The following is a 23174-nucleotide window of genomic DNA, read 5'->3' as shown; positions in this document are numbered from 1 at the left end:
CGATCAACAAAATGATCAAGGACAGGCCGAATCTTGAAAAGACGGTCACAATCAGGCAGATCTCGTGGCAAAGCATCACCATTGTCAACAAAATGCATCATCCGAAGCAGAAGCAAATACCTATCACGACTCATGACTGCCGGAAATATAGTTGTTGCCATCAAGGGACTAGTAGACCAATATGAAGCCAATGATGGTTTCCTAAGCAAGCCCATTAAAAAAGTTAAATCTAAAAACTTTTTCATCTCCTCCAAATTTGTGGGAGTCCACCGGTTAGCTCGAGCATGGGGCTTAAGGATGGCACTGTTCTCCCTCAAAAACTGTTCTGCATACAAATTAGTCTGCTCTACGATCTCTGCCAAAAACACATCATCCATGAACAACTTGAAAAAATCAATTGGCAAAAAGTTTTCAGTGTTCACCCTACACACTGGAACACCAGTAAATTCAGGCAATGCCGGCTGCACCATGCCTGGGGCAACCCAGAGGTCAGAACTGTCATCGACAAGTCTCCCAGCCTCAGGCTGCCCCCCAGCTGCCTCTTGTCGTCCCACTACACCAACTGGAAGTCTAGGAGCCCCAAGCTGCCGCCCAGCTGCCTCCCGCCGCACTACACCAACGTGAAGTCTAGCAGCCCCACGCTGCACCACAGATGCCTCTTGCCGCACTATCGGCACATCAAGGTCCTCCTCTACCACAGGCACTTCATCCACACCAAAAATAGCTTCATCAGCACTCAGGGTATCTTCATCATCAGACGATGCCATGCGCAGAGAAAACTCACTACCAGAATCTTCACCTCCCATCTCTGCCTCAGAATCAGAGTCACTCTCAGCACCATGGTCAGAGGAAGAATCAAAAAGCATTCCAACAACTTGCTGAGCGGTAATCCGGCGGCTAGCCATTATCCTTACAAATAAAGGAGTCTGCACAAACAACTCAACAACCCCAACACTGTGCAAAGTAAGTTAAAAAATGGAAGCCTTTATCACAAATATCTATATTTAGAAAAAATATACAATTCACTTACAAGAGACAACTACACTCACCAGCACCTACTCTGCAAAGACACAGCAAAGAGGCAACGATATCCCACTAGAAAGAAGAGAAAAAAAACTTACATCTACAGAAGGACACATCAAAAACAAATGCAAAACATGTTTTACAATCACAACAAACAGAAACCAAACATACCCGTATTACTACACACTTTGCAAAAAAAAAACAATTACATTACAATTGAACAAAAAAGAGGTCTCTTACCAAACACATGCAACTACAGAAACAGCAGAACAACAGAACCACCAGTAACGGAACCGCACACTGCAACACTCTAAAGAGAAAAAAAAACAATACACATTAGAAGAAACAAAAACAACACACATTACAACAGGCTATATCACAAATGGGGTGTCTGTCCCCAAGGGGGGAAGATTATAAATCATTATAAACGTGGGCCCCCTGGAAGCAACCCTACGGAGGGCAGAGAGGCCAAATAAAGGCACGGCAGAACATACTTTTGAAATGGGCACAAGGAAGCAACCCTTGGCCAAGGGGTCGCTCCCTATAAAAAAAAAACCTGGAGTCTAGTGGGCTTTTCTACCCCCCCTGGGTCCAGAAACAGTAAAAAAAAACAGTCGAGGGGGGGCAGAACAGTCTACAATATTTATAATGCCCCCTGGAAGCGACCCTTCCCCAAGAGGTCGCTTCCTTTTCAAATGCAAACAAATCCCTGGTGACTAGTGGGCTTTTCTGCCCCCCCCCCCCCCCCCCGGGTGCAGATCGGCCAAAAAACGGCCAATCTGCCCCGGGGGGGGGGGGGGGGGGCAGAAAAGTCTGAAAAAATATTTTATCCCCCTAAGGAAGCGACCCTTGACCAAGGGGTCGCTTCCTATATAAATATAACCTAATCCCTGGTGTCTAGTGGGCTGTTCTGCCCCCCCTGGGTCCAGATGCGGCCCAAGGGGGGGCAGAAATGTCTAAAAAAATATTAGGGCCACTAGGAAGCGACCCTTCCCCAAGGGGTCGCTTCCTTTTCAAATAAAAACAAATCCCTGGTGACTAGTGGGCTTTTCTGCTCCCCCTGGGTGCAGATCGGCCGAAAAAACGGCCGATCTGCCCCAGGGGGGGGCAGAAAAGTCTGAAAAATATTGTATGCCCCTAAGGAAGCGACCCTTGCCCAAGGGGTCGCGTCCTTTATAAATAAAAATCAATCCCTGGTGTCTAGTGGGCTTTTCTGCCCCCCCCCCCCGGGTCGAGATGCGGCCCAAAAAACGGCCGATCTGCACCCAGGGGGGGCAGAAAAGTCTAAACCGAAAATAGCGCCTCTAGGAAGCGACCCTTCCCCAAGGGGTCGCTTCCTTTTCACACATGAACAAATCCCTGGTGACTAGTGGGCTTTTCTGCTCCCCCTGGGTGCAGATCGGCCCAAAAAATGGCCGATCTGCCCCAGGGGGGCAGAAAAGTCTGAAAAATAATTTGGCCCCAAAAGGAAGCGACCCTTGCCCAAGGGGTCGCTTCCTGCACAGTATAACATCGCCAAAATACACTCCCTGGTGTCTAGTGGGGCATTCCTGGTGCACGATCGCGACGCTGTGCGCGATCGTGCTCCAGGAATGTCCTGCATTGGGACATCAGGGGAGAGGAAACACAGTTTCCTCCCCCCGATGCCTCAAGGCACCGAAAACCGGCCCCCCCCGCCCCACCGGAGCACCAAACACGCACCTGTATCCTGGACGTGCTGGAAACAAATGGCTTCCAGCGCGTCCAGCGCTTCCTGTTGACTTCGGCGCGCGCTGTGCGCGCTGACGTCAGCAGGAAGCGTGGGGGGGCCAGGGGGTGGCAGCGGAAAAGTCTTCCGCTGCAACCCCTGCAAAAAAAAAAAAGATCACTGCACAGGGGGGGGTGGGGGGGGAGCGCCAGCGCTCCCCCCCAGGGCTGTACTGATGACGGAGCGGTTCCGTCATCAGCACAGCCCAACCGATGCTGATGACGGAACCGCTCCGTCATCAGCATCGAAGGGGTTAAACATGTTTGTGGATCAGAACATATACGTTTTATCCTGATGAATTGTGAAGCAGGAAGATTTTGAATCAAACTCCTCGGGTGAAAACTTTTGTAACTTAGGGCATTATTGCGATCTGTTGGCTTTGTGCATAGTTCTGTGGTGAATCCACTATCCGTTTTTATTATCCTCACATCCAAGAAGTCAATCTGATGTTTGTCAATTGTGTAGGTAAATTGTATCCTTGGGTTTATTCGGTTCATTAGTCGGATTAATTGTTCCAATGTGTCAGGTGTGTCGTCCCATATTAAGAAAACGTAATCGATGAAACGACAGTACATTTTTATATGTTGCCATTGTTCAGTGTTCATCAAATTCTCTGCCTCAAATTGGGCCATAAATGTATTTGCATATGCAGGGGCCCCTGCAAAGCCCATTGAAGTTCCAGTAAGTTGTGCATGGTGTTGGTCTTGCCATATGAAATAACTATTGTGGAGACAAAATTTGAGTAGTTGTAACAAGAACACTTTATTTGTTGACAATTCACCCAATTTCAGAAGTGCCCATTCTGTTGATTCTAAACCTGCCTCATGTGGTATCGATGTATAATGGGCCACCACATCTATCGTGCACATGATCCAGTGTCTTCGAAATCCTTGTTCAATCCATTTTAGTTTGTTAAGAAAATCTGTAGTGTCCCTTATATAGGAACCCCATTGCTGCACAAATTTCTGTAAAACATGGTCTATATATTGGCCTAGGGGATCAAATATTGACCCACACCCAGAGACGATAGGTCTGAATGGGGGATTAGTTAAATGTTTGTGAACCTTAGGAATCATATACAATTTCGGGCATCTTGGATGCTTTGTGCTCAGGAATGCCAGTGTTTGATCATCAATCCATTCATTTCCATGTGCTGTTTGTAGTATGCTGTTTAACATTGTTTGAAGTTTAGTGATGGGATCCGATGGTAACAGTAAGTACGTGTTGGTATCTGCTACATGTTCGTTGACCTTATGTTCGTAAAATTATGAATCCATCACTACCAAAGCTCCACCTTTGTCTGCTGGCTGTATTGTCAGATCTCTGTTGTTTGCCAAATTACTAATGATGTTCTGTTCCATTTTGGATAAATTGTTATGTCGGATTTTTTTGTAATCCAATATTTGGAGATCTTTTTTTACCATTATTTCAAAAGTGTCCAGCATTTTGTGTGACACCATAGCTTGAAAAACGCTTTTGGGTTTGAATTTATGCTCTAGAGTTTCTCCACTTTTCTCCATTGGTTCAACCACATTAGTGAAATAATGTCGCAACCTCAGGGTTCGCATGAATATAAAAAATGCTCCTTCAGTCTCCATTTCATTTGTTCTGATAGTGGGTACAAATGACAGTCCTTTATTTAATGTTTTTACTTGTTGTTTGGATAAAGTTATTGATGAGATGTTGATTATCAGACTACTGTCCGACCACTCCGTAATGCCTTGCCTGCCACTTCCTCGCCTTGTTTTGCGCTTGACAATGATGTTTCTACTCGTTGCGTCGGCGGACGCCCTTGGTTTTGATCCTGGGACAAAAAAGCAACACTGAACAATGGCAACATATAAAAATGTACTGTCGTTTCATCAATGACGTTTTCTTAATATGGGACGACACACCTGACACATTGGGACAATTGATCCGACTAATGAACCGAATAAACCCAAGGATACAATTTACCTACAAAATTGACAAACATCAGATTGACTTCTTGGATGTGAGGATAATAAAAACGGATAGTGGATTCACCACAGAACTATACACAAAGCCAACAGATCGCAATAATGCCCTAAGTTACAAAAGTTTTCACCCGAGGAGTTTGATTCAAAATCTTCCTGCTTCACAATTCATCAGGATAAAACGTATATGTTCTGATCCACAAACATGTTTAAATACAATTCAGAGACAAGTGGTAAAATACGAGGAAAGAGGATACCCTGCAGCGGTATTGCAAGAACACACAGAGAAGGACATGAGAATGGACAGTCACTAAATACACAACTCAATCCAAAAAAATTAAGGACATAATCAACAAAAGATGGGACTTGTTGGCATCGGAACCAGACTTCAAAGATCTATTCAAACATCCACCGTTACATGCCTACACAAGAGGACCAAATTTAAGAGCGAGATTGAAGCAAACACAATTGGCACCAACAATAAAGGAATACAAAGGAACTATCAAATGTCATAACTGTACAAACTGCAACAACGTTATAGTAGGTAACAAGTGTTGTCACCCAACTACTGGAAAACAAATAGATCTCAAACACACCAGTGACTGTAATACAGAGAACGTTATATATGGCATTAAATGCCCTTGTGGCAGATTGTATGTTGGAAAGACGCAACGCAAGGTAAAAATAAGAATTACGGAGCACAAAAGCAGAATACGTAATGAGAATTTAACATTACCACTGGTTTACCACTGGAGAGAAGCAAAACACACTATTTCCCAATTACGATTTTTCATCATTGAACACGTACCTATCAGGTCAGGTATTGATAATAACCAGAGATTGTCACAACGGGAAATATACTGGATTAAGTATCTTAATACGATGTCCCCAATAGGACTCAATGATAAATACGATCTATCATGTTTTTTGTAGCAGTTAGCCAATAACCACTACAGCAATAGCAGGTTTGATAACCAAAACAGCAAAACATCATGATACCTATAGTTACTACAATGAATATTTAGGTTCTTTAGTAGAAATAATGTACATAAGCGCAGTAACATAATGTTTGTATTTACAAGTCCATGATTGTATGTTTTTTCTGATGCCCAACACAAGCACTAGGACACAGTCAGCATGATATGCGATTACCCCACCAAGATTGTTTTGGTTTTAACCTAAGCAATAGCTCTTCAATTGCGTGAAACTTGGAGCAATAAAAGGTATGTTTCGTTGGATAAGTGGAGCAGTAAGGAATAGCATTAGGTGTTGAATATCCGGTGAAGGTTGAGAGTACTGTCAATAAGCTTGGACCTAGTAAAAATGGCGTTTTTTACCTAATGAAAACTTTTTCGGTGGAACAAGATTTCTGGTCATGATTATCTCATAAATATCGTGACGGGTGTTAGAACAATAGTACAGTTATGATGGATAGTTTGCGTAGTACGAAAATGTTAGTTATATACTTAACATGCACAGCTGCAAGCATATTGCAGCAACCATATGGCATTGTTTACGTTATTTCACCATGCAAAGATGGCGTCCGCCACAAATACGTACGAGTCCTTCGTTTATTTTTGATAACACTAGGAGTGTTCAAAACACGAACGCGAAGAGGTTTGGGGCAAAGACCGGCATCTTTTGAGGCAGGACGGAGTTTTTCTTACAGAGCACAACGAACAGTATACAAGGTACGAGCATCGGCTAATCGCGTTATTTCGGTGTTTCTACGTATCGAGCAATAAACATACTGATACGTTTCTCTCGGCATTGTTTTAGGTTTGCGAACACGACGAATGCCCAAGGTACGATAAATATTTTATGATGAGTTAAGATCAACATATTTATACAGTGGCGTATTCTAAAAACGTTCATCTTGTTTTTGCAGTGGTTTGTTACTTGTATCAGGAGAAAGGTAGGCGTTGACTAAGTTTTCTTATGAGCATAACGAAATAAGTTGGTTGAGATACGCTATGACTAGTGATAGTTACAATGGTGTTGCTTTACATTTTGTGTTTTCAGATAATCAGCTGCATTCGTGGCACACAGAGGTTACATGTTGTACACAGGTCATAACACTCAGGTATGAAACCAATATTATGAGTACACACATAAGCCCCCATGGACCTTATTAGACACCGATATTCATATTATTTTATATTTCTTTCAGGTTCGCCCCTGATGAAGGCACCCATCCGGTGCCGAAATGCATTGGGCTTGATATAAACCTTGTGATTATGTTAAAATGTATAATTGTCATATTGAGAAACCAATGAATTAATGAAAATATCGTTTTCTTTTCTAATATATAAGTGAATAATGACTATGGTTTGAATTATGAAAAAATGATGATAACAGATTGAATACTGAATACAATAAACAGAAATAATAGTAAAACAAGGTGTACAGTGAATAAGTAAATAAGAAAAAATTCAAGTGCGGAAGCACTGTGTGAACAGTGCGTGATTAGATGGATCAACACACCCATCATAACTAATCACTGCAAATGTGATGGAAATACCCTTAGATGGAACCTACCTTTTTGGGGAAAAGGTAGATTTGGCTCTAGTGAGGTTTAAGGACTCTCGAGCTACGGCCAGATATTTGGGCTCCTCACCTACTCCTTGTGGTCAGTCTACCTTTTGCCCCTTTCATCTCAACGGAAGGGGTTTCCAGCCGCGTCAGCCCTATCCCAGCCACCGTCCTGTGCAGGCTTTCCAAGCCGTGCTGAGACGTGGACGCAGTCCATTCTGACCTAGGAATGGAAGCTAGAAGTCATCGGCCACCTTGCCCTCTGCAGCTGAAGCCTCTGAGCACTCATAGTCTGACTCTGCAAAACCACACCACTCCAGTTGGCGGGAGAATCAATCATCATCTCCCCCACTGGAGGTCAATAACATCGGACAAGTGGGTCTTGCAGATCATTTAGGGGGCTATTCTCTGTCTTTCCTTTCTTTTCATCCTCCCCTTCTGCCAAATCAGGCTCAGCTGACGGAGAATCATTTAAAATTGCTCCAGGAGAAAGTCACAGTTCTCTTGGGCAATGGAGCTTTAGAAAGTGTCTCGGTTTCAGAAGTAGGCAGTGGCTGTTATTCCAGCTACTTTCTGATTCTGAAGAAAAACAAAGGGTTGTGGCCCATTTTAGATCTTCGGACCGTCAATCTTTTCCTCAAGAAGGAGAAATTCAAGCTGCTCACTCTAGCTCAGGTCTTGTCTGCCCTAGACCAAGAAGATTGGATGGTAGTGTTGGACCTGCAGGATGCGCATTTTCACATCCCCATCCTGCCGTGCCACATGTGTTTCCTGTGGTTCAAGATACGCCGCGAGCACTTTCAGGCCCCGTGCTCCCCTTGGCCTTACCAGTGCCCTTTGGGTGTTTACCAAGGAGATGGTGGTGGTGGCAGCTCATCTGCGCAGGTTAGGGGTGTCAGTCTTCCACTATCTCGACGACTGGCTGTTGAAGGTGTCCTCACTGCAGACAATTGTCTCCCACCTTCAGACTACGGTGAACCTCCTGCATTCGCTGGGGTTCTCTATAAAAGTGCCAAAGTCACACCTGACTCCTTCTCAGATGCTCCCTTTCATCAGAGCTGTTCTGGACACTGCAGTTTCGAGTCTATCCTACCAAGCAGCGAGTCCAAGATATTCAGGTTATGATTCCGATGTTTCAGCCTTTATCCAGGATTTCGGTGAGACTGACTCTGACGTTGTTGGTCCTCCTGGCCTCCTGCATCCTATTGGTAAAGCATGCCAGGTGGCGTATGCGGGTTCTGCATTGGGACCTAAAGTTCCAGTGGGCACAGCATCAGGAATATCTCACAGATGTGGTTCAGATCTCAGAAGGAACTACAAAGAATTTGCAGTGGTGTTGACAAACCGCGATTAGGTCAACGGCAGACCCCTCTCCCTTCCCCAACCAGATCTCACAGCTGTGACAGATGCGTCACTTCTGGGATGGGGCGGCCATCTGGGAGAGGTGGAGATCAGGGGACACTGATCAGCGGAGTCAGGCCTGCACGTAAATTTTTTGGAGCTCTGAGCGAAACGATTGTTATTGAAAGCTTTTATTCCCTCTTTTAATTGGAAGTTAGTTCAGGTGTTCACAGACAACACCACCGCCATGTGGTAGTGCAACAAGCATGGCCGGGAGGCTCGTGGACCCTTTGTCCAGAGGCCCTGCGTCTCGGACATGGCTTGAACAGCAGGTCATAACCCTGGTGGCTCAACACCTGGTAGGTTCTCTGAACTCCAGGACGCAGGAACTCAGCCAATCACAAATGTGTTTTCCAATCATATGTGGCGCAAGGTCTCTTTCAGCAGAGAGGAGAACCTTGGTTTGATTGTTTTTATCGCCTCCCAAGAGAATGCGCAGTGTCAGCAGTGCTGCGTGCCAGAGTTTCCAAGGCTGCCATAGCTCTGTGACGCTTTTTGTCACAAGTGGAGCTCTGGCCTGCTGTACGCCTTTCCGCCCATACCACTCCTGCCCAGTGTTGTGAAAAAGATCAGAAGCGACCGGGCCCAAGTCATTCTTTTGGCTACGGACTGGGTAAGGAGAGCCTGGTATCCAAAGCTTCTTCGAATGAGCATCAGCCCTCCGATCAGCTGGACCTTTGGGAGGATCTTCTGTCACAGCAGCAGAGGAGGGTCTTCCACCCGAACCTGTCAACTCTCCTCCTCCTTGCGTGGAGCTTGAGCAGCAACGTTTGATAGCTTTCGACCTTCCTCTCGAAGTATGTAATGTTATCTTGGCAATCAGGCAGCCCTCCATCAAGACTGTAAACGTCTGCTGGTTGGAAAAAAACTATAAAATATTGTACAAAAGGTCTATTGACCTTTTTCTGCTTCTCTATCTGATATTCCTTTTATTCTTACCTTTGCCCAGCAGGGCTCTGCTTTGGGTACTCTCAAGAGTTATCTTTCTGATGTGTCGGCTTTCTTGCGGTTACTAGCCCATCTCTCTTTATTCAAGTCCCCTATTGTAAATAGGATCTTGGAAGGGCTTGTACCTATGTTTCCCCCTTCGCCCTTTATCATGCCGCAGTGGGCTCTCAATCTGGTTCTCACATATCTTATGTGTGCTCCTTTTGAACAATTACACAACTGGCCTTTCCGGCTGCTTACCATTAAGAGTGCCTTTCTAGTGGTGCACATCTGCCCAGAGGGTGACCGAATTTCAGGCTTTGTCATCCAAGCCTCCCTACCTTATGACATTCCTGTATAAGGTGGTTCTTCGCACCCGTGCCTCATTCCTACTTAAAGTGATCCCGTTCCATCTGGATCAATCAGTTACACTGCCTCCCACTTTTGTTCCTCTGCATCCCTCTGAGGAGGAGGGTTTTCACCGCTTGGACCCAAAAAGAGCTTTGTTCTACCTTGACTGCACAACGGGTGGAATACCAACTTTGTGCATTACGGGGGAGCTAAAAAAGGTGGGGCTGTGCATAAACAAATTATTCCGCTCTGGGTCATTATCTGCATGAAAACTTGCAACAACCTGGCTAAGAAGCAGTCTTCAGAGGTCTTACGAGCCCATTCCACCAGAAGGAAGGCTGCTACCATGGTGTTGGCTCGTGGAGTGCTAGTCCTGGAGATCCACAAGGCTGCAAATTGGGCTTCACTGCACACATTTGCGAAACACTACTGCCGGGAAGTCGGGTCTGTAGGGACATGCATTTTGCCCGTTCTGTCCTGCAGGACTTTTTAGTCTAGTAAATCTGTCTGCAACCCCGCAAGAAATTATGGCTTGGGTGTCTATTAAAAGGTAAGGAATCTGCAGCTAAAAGTCTCTATCAGATGATCAAGTTAACTACCTTCAATAAAAAATTATCTGGTAGAGACAGTATCTAGCTGCAGATTTTTTAGAGACCCACCCATGCCTCCTTACTCTGCTGACTCATTTATAGGGCTAGGTTTGTTCCCCTTTACCGGGCCCTATTTTTGACACATGGTAGTCCGTTCACTTCATGGCTCTGCGCTTCTGTCCTGGAAAAAGGACCTGAAGCCACACGCCTGGGTGGCCCCTATATAGGTTACCTCAATGTCACAACCGATGCCAACAGCAACGTCACGCGGAGTCACCTGACTGCCAGCGGGATACTGCTCACTCTAAAGTTTCCATATGCCTTCTGACGCCTGGGAAGGTCAAAGGTAAAGAATCTGCAGCACGATATTGTCTCTACCAGAAAATGAAGGTAAGTAACTTGTTCATTAGGAATTACACAGGTTTCCACAGAAAGGGTCTTGGGGAAACACGTTCCAGCTGACTTGGACAGGAATATTTGTTACTCTTTCTCACCCTTTCTACTGATTCCAAAAGTAATTCAAGAAATGAAACCGGAACTGTGTCACCTCATTCTCATAGCTCCAGCGTGGCCAAGCCAGTACTGGTTATGAGAGCTTCTTCTCCTATCATTGTCTGCATATTCAATTCCAGTCTTTGTAAGATCTTCACTCCAAGAACAAGGGTCAGGTAGTCCATCCAGAGGTGCGTTCGCTCAGCTTGTCAGTTTGGCTCCTCACAGCAATGAGTTTGAGATATTAATATTGTCTGATGATTGCAGGACAATTCTCCAAAACTCTTGTGTGGACACCAGAAGTAAAAGGTACGTGTCAAAATAGTAAGGATTTTTGACATGTTTTAAAGCTAATAATCTGCATCCACTTTCTTCGCTCAAGAGTAGATACTGCCTTGTCTGCTACATCTAGCGAAATCAGGGCTTGCACATTCCTTCATTAAGAGTCCACCTGGCTGCTGTTTCCAGATTTCGAAGGGAAACGGGTAACCTCTTGTTATAGTCCAGCAGACTAAGTAAAGAATTCATGAGAGGTCTCTTTAGGGTCTCCCCTCCTTCCAAGTCTCCTCCTGTGGTATGGCTACTCAACGCAGTCTTGTCTCAGCTCATGAGAAGTCCTTTGAACCAATTAATAAAGCAGACATGAACAATGTTTCTTGGAAAGTTCCTTTTCTTTTGGCACTTACTTCTGCTAAGAGAATAAGTAAGATTAATGCCTTGACAATTCATGAACCTTACTTACAGTTTCAGGGTGACAAAGTCATATTATGATCTAAACCTAAGTTCATTCAAGTGCCAACATCGTTTCACCTAAACAAATTTATTGTGTTACCAACATTCTTCAGAAAACCTTCATCCGCAGAGAGGGCCTTGCTCTCGCTAGACATCCTATGCTATCTCAATTTCCAACTCGATAGAACCAACACTTTTAGGAAATCTGATCAACTCTTGATTTAATATGCCCCACTGAGAAAAGGACAAGCTTTATCACGGGCAGGTATTGCTTGTTGCGTTTCTGCGGCTATCACTTATTGTCATGAGAAAGCAAGAAGAGCATTGACTGCAAAGGTAAAAGTACATTCTACAAGACAGGCTTCTGCTTCATCAGCCCTGTTTGCAGGTTTATCGTTGTCCGACATCTGCAGGGAAGCAACATGGGCTAATGCTCACACTTTCACAAAGAATTATTGTCTGGATTGCTTGAAGAAGGTAGATGTTGCATTTGGGCAGCCAGTGTTACGTCCCCTGTTTCGTAAAATTACACAAAAGTTTTTGGTTATCTTCATATATGGTATGTGTTTGGTAGTTTTTGCATAAGTCTTGATTATGTTATGTAATGAATTTCACATCTTTATTGTATGTTCATACTTTTAAGATTGATCTTAAATGTAGTTTCTTTCATGGTGGGATGATTTGCGTTACCCACCGCCATGTTTACTTTGGTACTGCTTACAAGTCTGATTTAAGCATATGAATCTATGAAAGATACAATACTGGAGAAAAAACAAGGTACTTACCTGTAAACTGTCTCCAGTATTGATATCTTTCATAGATTCACATGCGACCCTCCCTTCTCCATGTTAAGGCTCACCACTCTTTAAACTCCTGATTTTCTTTAAAAAATACTTGTGTTTAAAAATCTGAGGTATGGTAGCTCTACAGGGCATGAATGCTGCAGAGTCTCTACTCTGATTGGTTGAAGTTTGGATGCTTGAAAAAAATGGGAATTGGCAAGCAATATCTATTGTTCTCAATGTGATTCCAAATGCTTATGTATTAGCATTGCTTTTATTACTGTTACCGTGGAACTTCTGCCATGACGACGGGGAAGACTCAAGCATATGTGAAGCTATGAAAGATATCAATACTAGAGACCCACAGTGTACAGGTCATTAACTTGTTTTTTAGGATGTGTGGGAGTGGTTAATTTCCTTGTGACATAGTCGAGTTAATACATGCATGTAGCTTGCCTTTTGAACTCTGCCCAGTATGACCGATTAGATACATTCATTGAGACTTGAGATCTAAGGCCTTAAAAGCAGGAGTCAGGACAGCAGAACATTTTTTATCTTATTGCAACTGCATTTTAAATAAAGTGGATACAAGTACAATTGTAAGCATTTTATTCAGTGAGGAGGTCAGCAATTTTGCAATACGCGTAAAGAATTAATCAAAACCCACATACTCATTTTATTGCTGTAATTAAGCATCCCTAAAATAAATGTAAACAACAGTAAAAAAAAAAAAAAAACAAGGAGATGCATCATTTAACAGTTGACAATGACAATGTTTCTGTTAAGGTAATGAATTTGTCAGTTGTCATTGAGAAATATTTGCCTTGTTTTCAAAAAGAATATTTTAGAGTACTGCTATAGTTGACCTTTTGTTTTAGTGGAAGTCTAGAATTGTTAGCTGAAAAACATGGATAGTGAGCACTTCCCTCAGAGGCTGATGCAAAGGTCATTGTTTTTGCAATGTTGCCTTGTGGCTTAAGACACAAGCATTTGCAAAGTCAATAGATCTCTCCTATGAGCAAGACCTCTGACCTCTTGGCATGGAGACTGCTCTCCCCCGCGCAGCCCTGCGGTAAGTGTCCTGCCTCCTTATGCTGCTGTGCCTGGTGTTCGAGGCCCCTGTGCCTTGGTGCTGTCCCGTGTCTGTCCCTTCCTTTCACTTGCTTAGAGCTGTTCTTGCCTTTATTGACAGTTATCCTTTTCTTTGCCGGTCTTGCATTTCGCTGTTTTTGGCCTTTATTATTTTATTGACATTCCTTTCTCGTCCTCTGCTCAGTTCTGCCTCCTTTTTCCGCCACTGCTGCCCTCACAGGCCCTTTCCCCCGCGTTCTCTCAATTCCCGCTCCCACCTCCCACATGTCCCGCCCTCCCAATAGCAGCCACTGCGCAGATGCCGAAGGCAAGCCTGTTTGCACCCATCTGCGAACAGCGCCAGGGACCCTAGTCTTCTGACCCGTCAACACTACAGCTCCTCAGCACTCTACACACTCAACACCGGCACAAACAACAACTGCAAGCTCTCCTCACCAGCCCTAATGCAGAAATTGGACCAGGATCTCCTAAGACCAGCTCGCCGCCGCCCTCAGCGACTCAGCTCCCGCCACCACAGACAACAGCCCTTCCACAGCAGTCTGTACCCTACACAACTGGATCGCTGACTGCACAAACACCATTGTCCCCTCAAGAAATCTCCAACCCGCACACCAAAAAAGCCAGCTGGTTCTCCACATGCTCCAGGAATCTAGACACCCCTGCAGACCTCTTGAAAAGCTATGGAGGAACTCCAAATCCCCTTCCTCCAAATCCCCAGCAGACCTCGACAACTTCAAAACAGCCACATCTGCCCACCACAAATTCACCAGACACTCAAGGTAAAAAGTACTCTAGGATAGAATCTCCACCCACGCACTCAACGGCAAAAAAATGTTCGGTATTTTTAAATAGTTCACCCAATCCAACAGCGAGACTACAGATATCCCAACCTCCCGGGACCTCTATGACAGACTCAACATCTTATTCACCTCAAAATCAAGACCATCAATGACAACTTTGACAACAACAACCTCCACGTGGAACCTTCTGCGACCTTCCCCAACCACACGCAGCCGACACTGGACAGCTGGACCGCCCAGCATCAAAGACACCCTAAAGATTATGAAGTCTATGCACTCCTGTTTCCTCAGGGACCCCTACCCCCACCACATCTACCACAAAGCCGCAGACATCATCGCCCCCAAACTTCAACAAATCATCAACCTCTCCTTCAAGACCATCTCCTTCCACAATGACTGGAAACACTCCAAAATCAACCCTCTTCTGAAAAAACCCTCGGCGGACCCTCAAAAACTTCAGACCGATCTCCCTACACCTATATCAGGCGAAAGTCTTGGAAAATGCCGTCAACAACCAACTCACCACCTTCATAGAAGATAGCAACATCCTCAACGCCTCCCAATCTAGCAACATCCTCAACGCCTCCCAATCAGGCTTCAGGAAGAACCATAGCACCGAAACTTCCCTTCTCGCAGTGACAGATGACATCTGCCCCCTCCTTGACAGAGGAGAGACTGTTGCCCTCATCCTCCTAGACCTCTCTGCGGCCTTTGATACAGTTTCTCATCGCACCAAAGCCGGAATCCAGAACAAGGCCCTTGACTGGATATGCTCCTTCCTCGCCGGCAGAACACAACAGGTCAGATGACATCCTTTCCTCTCAGAACCCACACCGAAAACCTGTGGAGTCCCCCAAGGCTCCTCCATCAGGCCGTCCCTGTTCAACGTCTACATGGCCCGCTCGCCTCCATCTTCAGACCACACAAACTCAACATTGTATCGTACACAGACGACACCCAACTCATACTCTCCCTGCCCAACCTCACCAAACATAACTTTCAGGACGTTATGGAAGCAGTCGCCAGATGGATGAAGAACAGCTGCCTACAACTCAACACAAACAAAATGAAGGTACTCATCATGTGCCCACACACCGATGCCTGGAACGACACCTGGTGGCCCCCTGCCCTTGGGAAACCTCTTCTTCCCTCCCCCCCAACCCGCCACAGACAACGCATGGAACCTTGGAATCATCCTGGACTCTGAACTCAAAATGGACCACCAGAACAAAGCTGTCACCTCTTCCTGCTGCCACACTCTCTGCCTATTCCGTAATACCTTCAACTGTACCCCCCTCGAACACAGGAAACAATCCCACACACCCCAATCAGCCGCATACTAGACTACGGCAACGCACGCTGGGATCAACAAGAACCTCACCCTTAAACTACAGAACGCCACCGCCAGACTAGTACTCAACCTACCACGCCACATCAGCCAACTCCTACGGACTCTACACTGCCTCCCCATCGAGAAAAGAATCCCTTTCAAGCTTCTCACCCATGCCCACAAAGCCCTCCACAACACTGGACCCGCCTACATGAACCACCGCCTCACGATCCACGCACCCCAAAAATCGCTCGGCTCAGCGCTCCTTTGCGATGGTACCACGCATAAAGAAAACCAGATCAGGAGGACGCTCCTTCTCCCTCCTCACTGCCAAGGCATGGAACTCCCTCCCCCTCCACAACCCCCGGCAGACTCCTTCACTCCCAAAGTTCCTGAAGGACCTCAAGACCAGGCTCTTCGACCGAACTTCGTAATCTTCCAGGAGCTACACGCCCCCACCCTATTTGCATATTAGCGCCTCGCACGCGTAGCGCTTCTGTTGATTGCCTGACTCTTTCAGCGCTTTTGGGATCATTGTTGCTGTGATTGTATTTGGACGCCTCACACGCGTAGCGCCTCTGCTGTCTAGCTGCCTCCGCCAGCGCTATTGGGATCATTGTTGTTGTATTTGTGCCATTGACGCTGTATTTGTGTAGCGCTTCAGTTTTGATTGTGCTTGCTGCTCACTCGCTATATCCTTGTTACTGTTACCCCTGTCTGCCTCCCCCCGGACCCTCCATTTTGTTGTTGTTGATCTCCCCAGGCCCGCCCCTCAGCCTCACTAACGCCTCCCTGCTGCCCCTCCCACGCTCCGCCCCCTCCACTGTCCATTTATGTCAGATGGTCCCACGCGCAGCGTCCACGCGCTACGGCCTCGCCGAAGGTGCGCCAAAGGTAAGCCCGTCTACGCCCGTCCGCGCCAAGACCGCGCCCAGTGCCAGACCCCCTGGTCCTCGCATTGCCCAGCCCTCCCGCATTACCTACGATGCCTCCACCCTCTTAGCCCTTAACCCCGGCCGCTACCCCAACTGCGTCCAAGCCGCTCCTGGACACACCCATGGACCTTTCTCATGCTACTCCTGCAAATTCACCGGCACCGTCAACAACTCCGCTACGATCACACCACAGACTCCCGACCCCAACCACCTCCAATGCATCTTGCTCAACACCCGTTCGGTCCACAGGCACGCCATTGACCTATGGAATCTACTTGACACCATCTCTCCGGACGTCGCCTTCTTAACAGAAACATGGATGAACGCCTCCTCCGCCCCAGACATCACCATTGCCATCCCAGAAAATTATAAGATCATACGCAAGGACCGTACCGGCCACACAGGAGGAGGAATCGCTATCGTCCATAAGAAATCCATCCACATCTCAACTAGCTCTGACGTCAATCTCGCCAACTCTGAACACATCGACCCCAAGACCACACTCAGAGGCACCCTCCTTTACAGGCCACCAGGACCCCGCGCACAATTCAGTGAGGACATCACGGACTTCATCACCCCACACGCGCTCCCCTCCAAAGATTACATCCTTCTGGGAGACCTCAATTTTCACCTTGAAAAGAACAACAACCGCAACTCCACCACCCTTTTGGACAACCTCGCCAACCTCGGACTTAAACAACTGGTCACTTCCCCCACCCACATCGCAGGTCACACTCTCGACCCTATCTTCACCTCCAGCAACCATGTCTCCTTCAGCCACACTACGGCTCTCCTCTGGACTGACCACAGCTGCGTTCACTTTACCTACAACAAGCCCAAACCCAACAACCACCCCCAACCAACTCTGCTAAGAAACTGGAACAAAATCACCATCGACCAGATCTCCTCATCGCTTCTTCTAAACCACCCAGCCCACTCCTCAAACCCCGACCAAGCCGCCACCAACCTCACCCTATGGTTATCCAACAGCGCCGACATCCTAGCACCACTGAAAAAACGACAAAGCAAACTTGGCAGCAAGAAGGCCTCATGGTTCAACGATGATCTTAAGAAATCCAAGAAACTCTGCCGCTCCCTTGAGAAGGCCTGGAAAAAAGACCCAACCACCAGCACCAAGGACGCCTTCAAAAACGCCACCCACATACACCACCAACTGATCCGAAAGGCCAAGAAAACCGCCTTCAAGGACCGACTAGATAACAACGCCCACAACAGCAAGGAACTTTTCAACATCGTCAAGGAATTTACCAATCCCTCGGCCAACTCTAACGACATCACCCCCTCTCAAGCCCTCTGCGACTCCCTAGCTTCATTCTTCCACAACAACATTGCAGACATCCACAACAGCTTCGACGACCAACCCGGAGACCAACCCACCCAACCATCTGCTGGACCTTCACCCCCCTCGAACATCCTTAATGACTGGAACCCAATCTCCACTGAGGACACCATCCGCCTGATGAACTCCATCCACTCAGGATCCCCCACAGACCCATGCCCTCACCACATCTTCAACAAAGCAGACTCCATCATAGCACCGCACCTCCGAGACGTCATCAACTGCTCCTTCAACTCCGCCACCTTCCCAGAAAGCTGGAAACACGCTGAACTCAGCGCCCTTCTGAAAAAACCCACAGCGGACCCCACCGAACTCAAAAATTACCGCCCCATCTCGCTCCTTCCATTCCCGGCCAAAGTCATCGAGAAAGCTGTCAACAACCAGCTCGCCGCCTTCCTCGAAGCAAACAAATCCCTCGACTCCTCACAGTCCGGCTTCCGAGCAAAACACAGCACTGAGACCGCCCTCATCGCAGCAACAGACGACATTCGAACTCTATTGGACAATGGAGACACAGTCGCCCTCATCCTCCTCGACCTCTCCGCAGCTTTCGACACAGTCTGCCATAGCACCCTTCTACAGCGCCTCAGAAACATCGGAATCCAAGGAAAAGCACTAGAATGGATCACCTTGTTCCTCTCCGGAAGAACCCAGAGAGTCCGCCTTCCACCATTCAAGTCAGAGGCCACTGAAGTCATCTGCGGCGTACCACAAGGATCTTCACTCAGCCCCACCCTTTTCAACGTATACATGAGCCCCCTCGCGGCCATCACCCGCCAACACAACCTCAACATCATCTCCTACGCGGATGACACTCAACTGATCATATCACTCACCAATGACCCCAGCACCGCCAAAACTAACCTACACGAAGGAATGAAAGAAGTAGCCGAATGGATGAAACACAGCCGTCTGAAACTGAACTCGGATAAAACAGAAGTCCTCATCTTAGGTACCTCCCCCTCCGCATGGGACGACTCCTGGTGGCCAGAAGCCCTTGGAAAAGCACCCATCCCGACAGACTACGCTCGGAACCTGGGCGTCATCCTGGATTCCTCACTTTCAATGAACAGACAAGTCAACGCCGTCTCCTCATCCTGCTTCAACATTCTTCGCATGCTCAAAAAAACATTTCGTTGGATCCCCACTGAAACTAGGAAAACGGTCACCCACGCTCTGGTCACGAGCCGACTGGACTATGGAAACACCCTCTACGCCGGTACTACCGCTAAACTCCAGAAAAAACTCCAACGGATCCAAAACGCCTCAGCCAGGCTCATATTAGACATCCCACGTAAAGAACACATCTCTGGTCACCTGAAAAACCTCCACTGGCTTCCCGTCAATAAGAGGATCACTTTCCGGCTCCTAACCCACGCACACAAAGCACTCTACGAAATCGGACCAGAATGCCTCAACACACGACTTTCCTTCTACACCCCCTCCCACCAGCTACGATCATCAACCAAGCCCTTGCCACTGTACCTCGCATCAACAGAACCACCATGGGAGGTAGATCCTTCTCCTACCTGGCAGCTAAAACCTGGAACTCACTTCCCACTTACCTTTGCCTTACCCAGAACCACCTAGCATTCAGAAAGCAACTTAAAACGTGGATATTTGACAAGTAATTCCCCACCCCTCCTCAAGCGCCTTGAGACCCTATGGGTATGTAGTGCGCTATATAAATTCTCTGACTTGACTTGACTTGACTCTACGCCTTGAGACCCTTTCGGCAAGTAGCTGCACTCTATAAACCCTTGATTGATATGTGAGAGCTATTGGCTTTACCAATGTCTTTAAACCTTTCCGCGCTGCGCAAATTTTCACGCTGTGCGGGCGTTTTATTGAGTGGGCGGAGTTCAGAAGGTCCCCGGCCGTCCTACGCAGACGTCAACTGTGCCGTCGGATGGCCGGGGGCTGTCCGAAGCACACAAGGGGTTAACAATGTTGTACAGCAGCCTGTCTGATGTTCAGCATGGCTAAAAGGTTATTACAGTTTCATAGAGGAGAGTGCGAAAGAGTGATGTAGAGTAGAATGATGTGGAATGGCATAGAGTGAAGGGGCATAGAGTGGGGTAGAGTGGAATGATGTACAGTAGAGGGGCTTACTGAGGCATGGCATACAGTAGTGTGGCATACAGTGGTATGGCATAAAGTGGTGTAGAGTAGAATGGAGTGGAGTGGTGTGGATTGGCATGGAGTAGATTGGATAGAGTGGCATTGTGTGGAGTGGAGTTGTGTGGTCTGGAGTAGAGTGGCGTAGAGTGGAGTAGAGTGGCATAGAGTAGAGTGGCATAAAGTGGTGTACAGTGGCTTAGTGTGGAATGGAGTGTTGTGAAGTGACATAATGTGGGGTGGTGCAGAGAAGAGTGGCGTACAGTAGAGTGGCATTGATTAGATTAGTATAGAGTGAAGCAGCGTAGAGAAGCAGCGTAGAGTGGCGAGTGAGTGGAGTAGAAATACGTGTAATAGATTGCTATAGTGTGGAATGCAGTGGTGTGCAGTGGAATGGCATAGGGTGGGTTGGTTTTGAGTGGCATGGAGTAGAGTGGCTTACAGTGAAGTGGTGCAGAGTGGAATTGTGTAGAGTATAGGGACATTGTGTAGAGAAGAGTTGCATAGAGTGAATGGAGTGGTGTTGAGTAGTATTGAGTGGCATAGAGTAGGGTGGAGTGCAGTAGAGTGTCCTGGAGTAGAGTGGCACACAGTGGAGTAGTGTAGAGCAGAGTGGCATAAAGTAGCATTGTTTGGAGTGGAGTTATGTAGAGTGGAGTGGCATAACAAAGAGCTGTTTGACATACAGTGCCGTAGAGTGAAGTGATGTAGAGTGGCATGATGTAGAGTAGGGGTAGAGTAGTCCAAATGTTGGTGTAAGTAACTAAAGCATCAGTAGAGATGTCAGATAGGATGAAAGCAACATAAATAGGAAGCCTTAAGCCAGTGTTAAAAGTAGGAAAGCACATTGCACGTCCAGGAATAATACCAAAACATTTATGAAATAAAAAAACAATGTGTTACAAAAAGAAGAGAAAGAAAAAAGACTAGGAAAAACACATGTACTTGGTTCATGCTCAAGGAAGGAATTAACAAAAGAAAGGAAGGCGCAATCTAAGCAGTTGAAAGATTGCAAATGAGTGACAACCGAAAAAAATAATGGTATACGGTGGGTGGATTGTAAGCCCCCTGAATTGTAAATAATGTGTCTTGCAGCACAGCGCAGCTGCTGTGTAAGCGATATGTAAACATGACTTTCCTCTGCAGCCACTAAACCACACAGTGACTTAAGTAACACAACGCCGGGGAATGCCCCCTAAAGAAATCACCAGGCCAGTGAAAAAAGGCCAAAGTCATTAACAAAAAAAAAAATTCTAAAGAAACTATTCCAAAGGGCAAGTAATGAGGCATATGTAATATGTGGCAGGTGATAAATCAATAAGATTAAGATGGGTCCAACGTGTATTTAGCACTTCAACATACTTAACAAGACCAAACAGGTATCAGATTAAGAATTACCAAATACCGAGGATCTTGAAGAAAGACAAAAAAGCGACCATTATACAAAAGAACAAAAATACTGTAATTGGATGGCTGCCTTTTTGATGTGGGCCTAGTATCCGGTTGCCTCGGTCTTCCTCATAATGCGCCCTAGTGACATAGTGCCTGTATGTCAAAGATTCCTGAGCTTGCTTTCATTGTCTCCCACTGCCCCAGAAAAGTCGCTATCCCCACCAGCACCTTTCTCTGCATGCAGTAGGCAAAGCATGGCATGGACTCCCCTGCCCATCCTCCCAAGACATGGACATAAGGCACATGGCAGCCTTTTTAAGTCCTTACTCAAAGCATCATCTAACAGCTGGCTAATGAAGACCACATTTTCTCTTCTGCCATGATATTACCCCAACAGGGAGTTTACAATTGAAAGTACGCCAATTTGGATCTGTTTTAGATCCCTGAATAAAACTAGTAGTTTATTTTCTTAAACTGGTTATTTTATGGATTTATTTTTGTTTAATTAAAGGTTTTGTGAAGCATTGTATGCCCCCTTAACTGCTGTTTTGGGAGATATGCAAAGTCACATAACTTCTACCTGAGGCACTGTTGTTCAGCAAAATTATTTTCAGTCCATAATTTGAATATGTAGGCCATGTTGATGTGCCAGGGCTAAATCACTATGTCCACTATATTGTCTTGCAATTTTAATGTTGGTAGAAAACCTTTGAGTTAAGAGCTGGTATTAATCAGGTTTATCCATTTGACCAGCTCCGAAGTCAGTTTAACTGCATGAGCCAGAGATACAATACTCAATACTGTCTATTGTCAGTGTGGTGATTGCCATAGGCTTGTTGGAAGAGGTAAGTTTCTAGATTTTACCTCACACGTGGCAAGTTCTCTTTCAATTTCAAGGACAGATTTAATGACCTGTCGACAGTTGAGCTTTGTACATGAAGGCATTTTCCAACATATGTTTGAAGTCTGCGAGTACTAACTGCCAAGAGACACAAGGACAGCAGTCTCTGCTGACTGGGAAGCTGGTAGAAGTGTAAGATTTTGGTGAGGAACCTGGGGCATGCCTATCAAGGGGTTAGTGAAAGACACTTGTTACTGTCAGATAGAAGGGCCATCCTTTCCAGAGACCTTTATAGCATACCCAAATGTAGGAGTTATTGAAATGGTTTTTAAATAAGGCTTAATACCAGTGTCTGGCTTCTTTCCCCTTGCTTTTGACATCTAGGCCTAGAACTCAAATTTTTGCTTTCAAACCAAAATGGTAAAATCATTTGTACTCGTTTTTCCTCCTCCTGTTGTGGTTGGGTTGAAGTATTTTTAGTTTGATAGTGCCCTCTTAAAAAATTCAAATTGCTCTAAAATATATATCTTGGAGACGTCAGAATGCAGTATATAGTATGCAACCTCCACGCTTACATACTGAACTGAAAATGGAAAGATATATGGCACCATCCTCATAAGTTTAACAATGTATTGGAAGTGCACACATTATAGATATAGGACAGCTGTAAGGATAACATTTTGCCATGCAATTACAAGGTAGTGGCAGATGGCAAGGCAATGATGAACACTAATGAGCTAACCTTGATAATAGAGAAGTAAAAGGTCAAATTGA

The 23174-nt window shown here is 46.1% G+C and overlaps 1 protein-coding gene across 1 annotated transcript in view; it reads left to right on the top strand.

Moving 5' to 3' along the window:
• Window positions 1-23174, top strand: part of HYDIN (HYDIN axonemal central pair apparatus protein) — a 2950008-nt gene that overhangs the window by 1724483 nt on the left and 1202351 nt on the right. The window lies entirely within an intron of this gene.

The sequence above is a fragment of the Lissotriton vulgaris genome, chromosome 12, assembly GCF_964263255.1.
Source record: "Lissotriton vulgaris chromosome 12, aLisVul1.2, whole genome shotgun sequence".
NCBI lineage: Eukaryota > Metazoa > Chordata > Amphibia > Caudata > Salamandridae > Lissotriton > Lissotriton vulgaris.
This window is presented reverse-complemented; position numbering and strand designations above follow the sequence as displayed.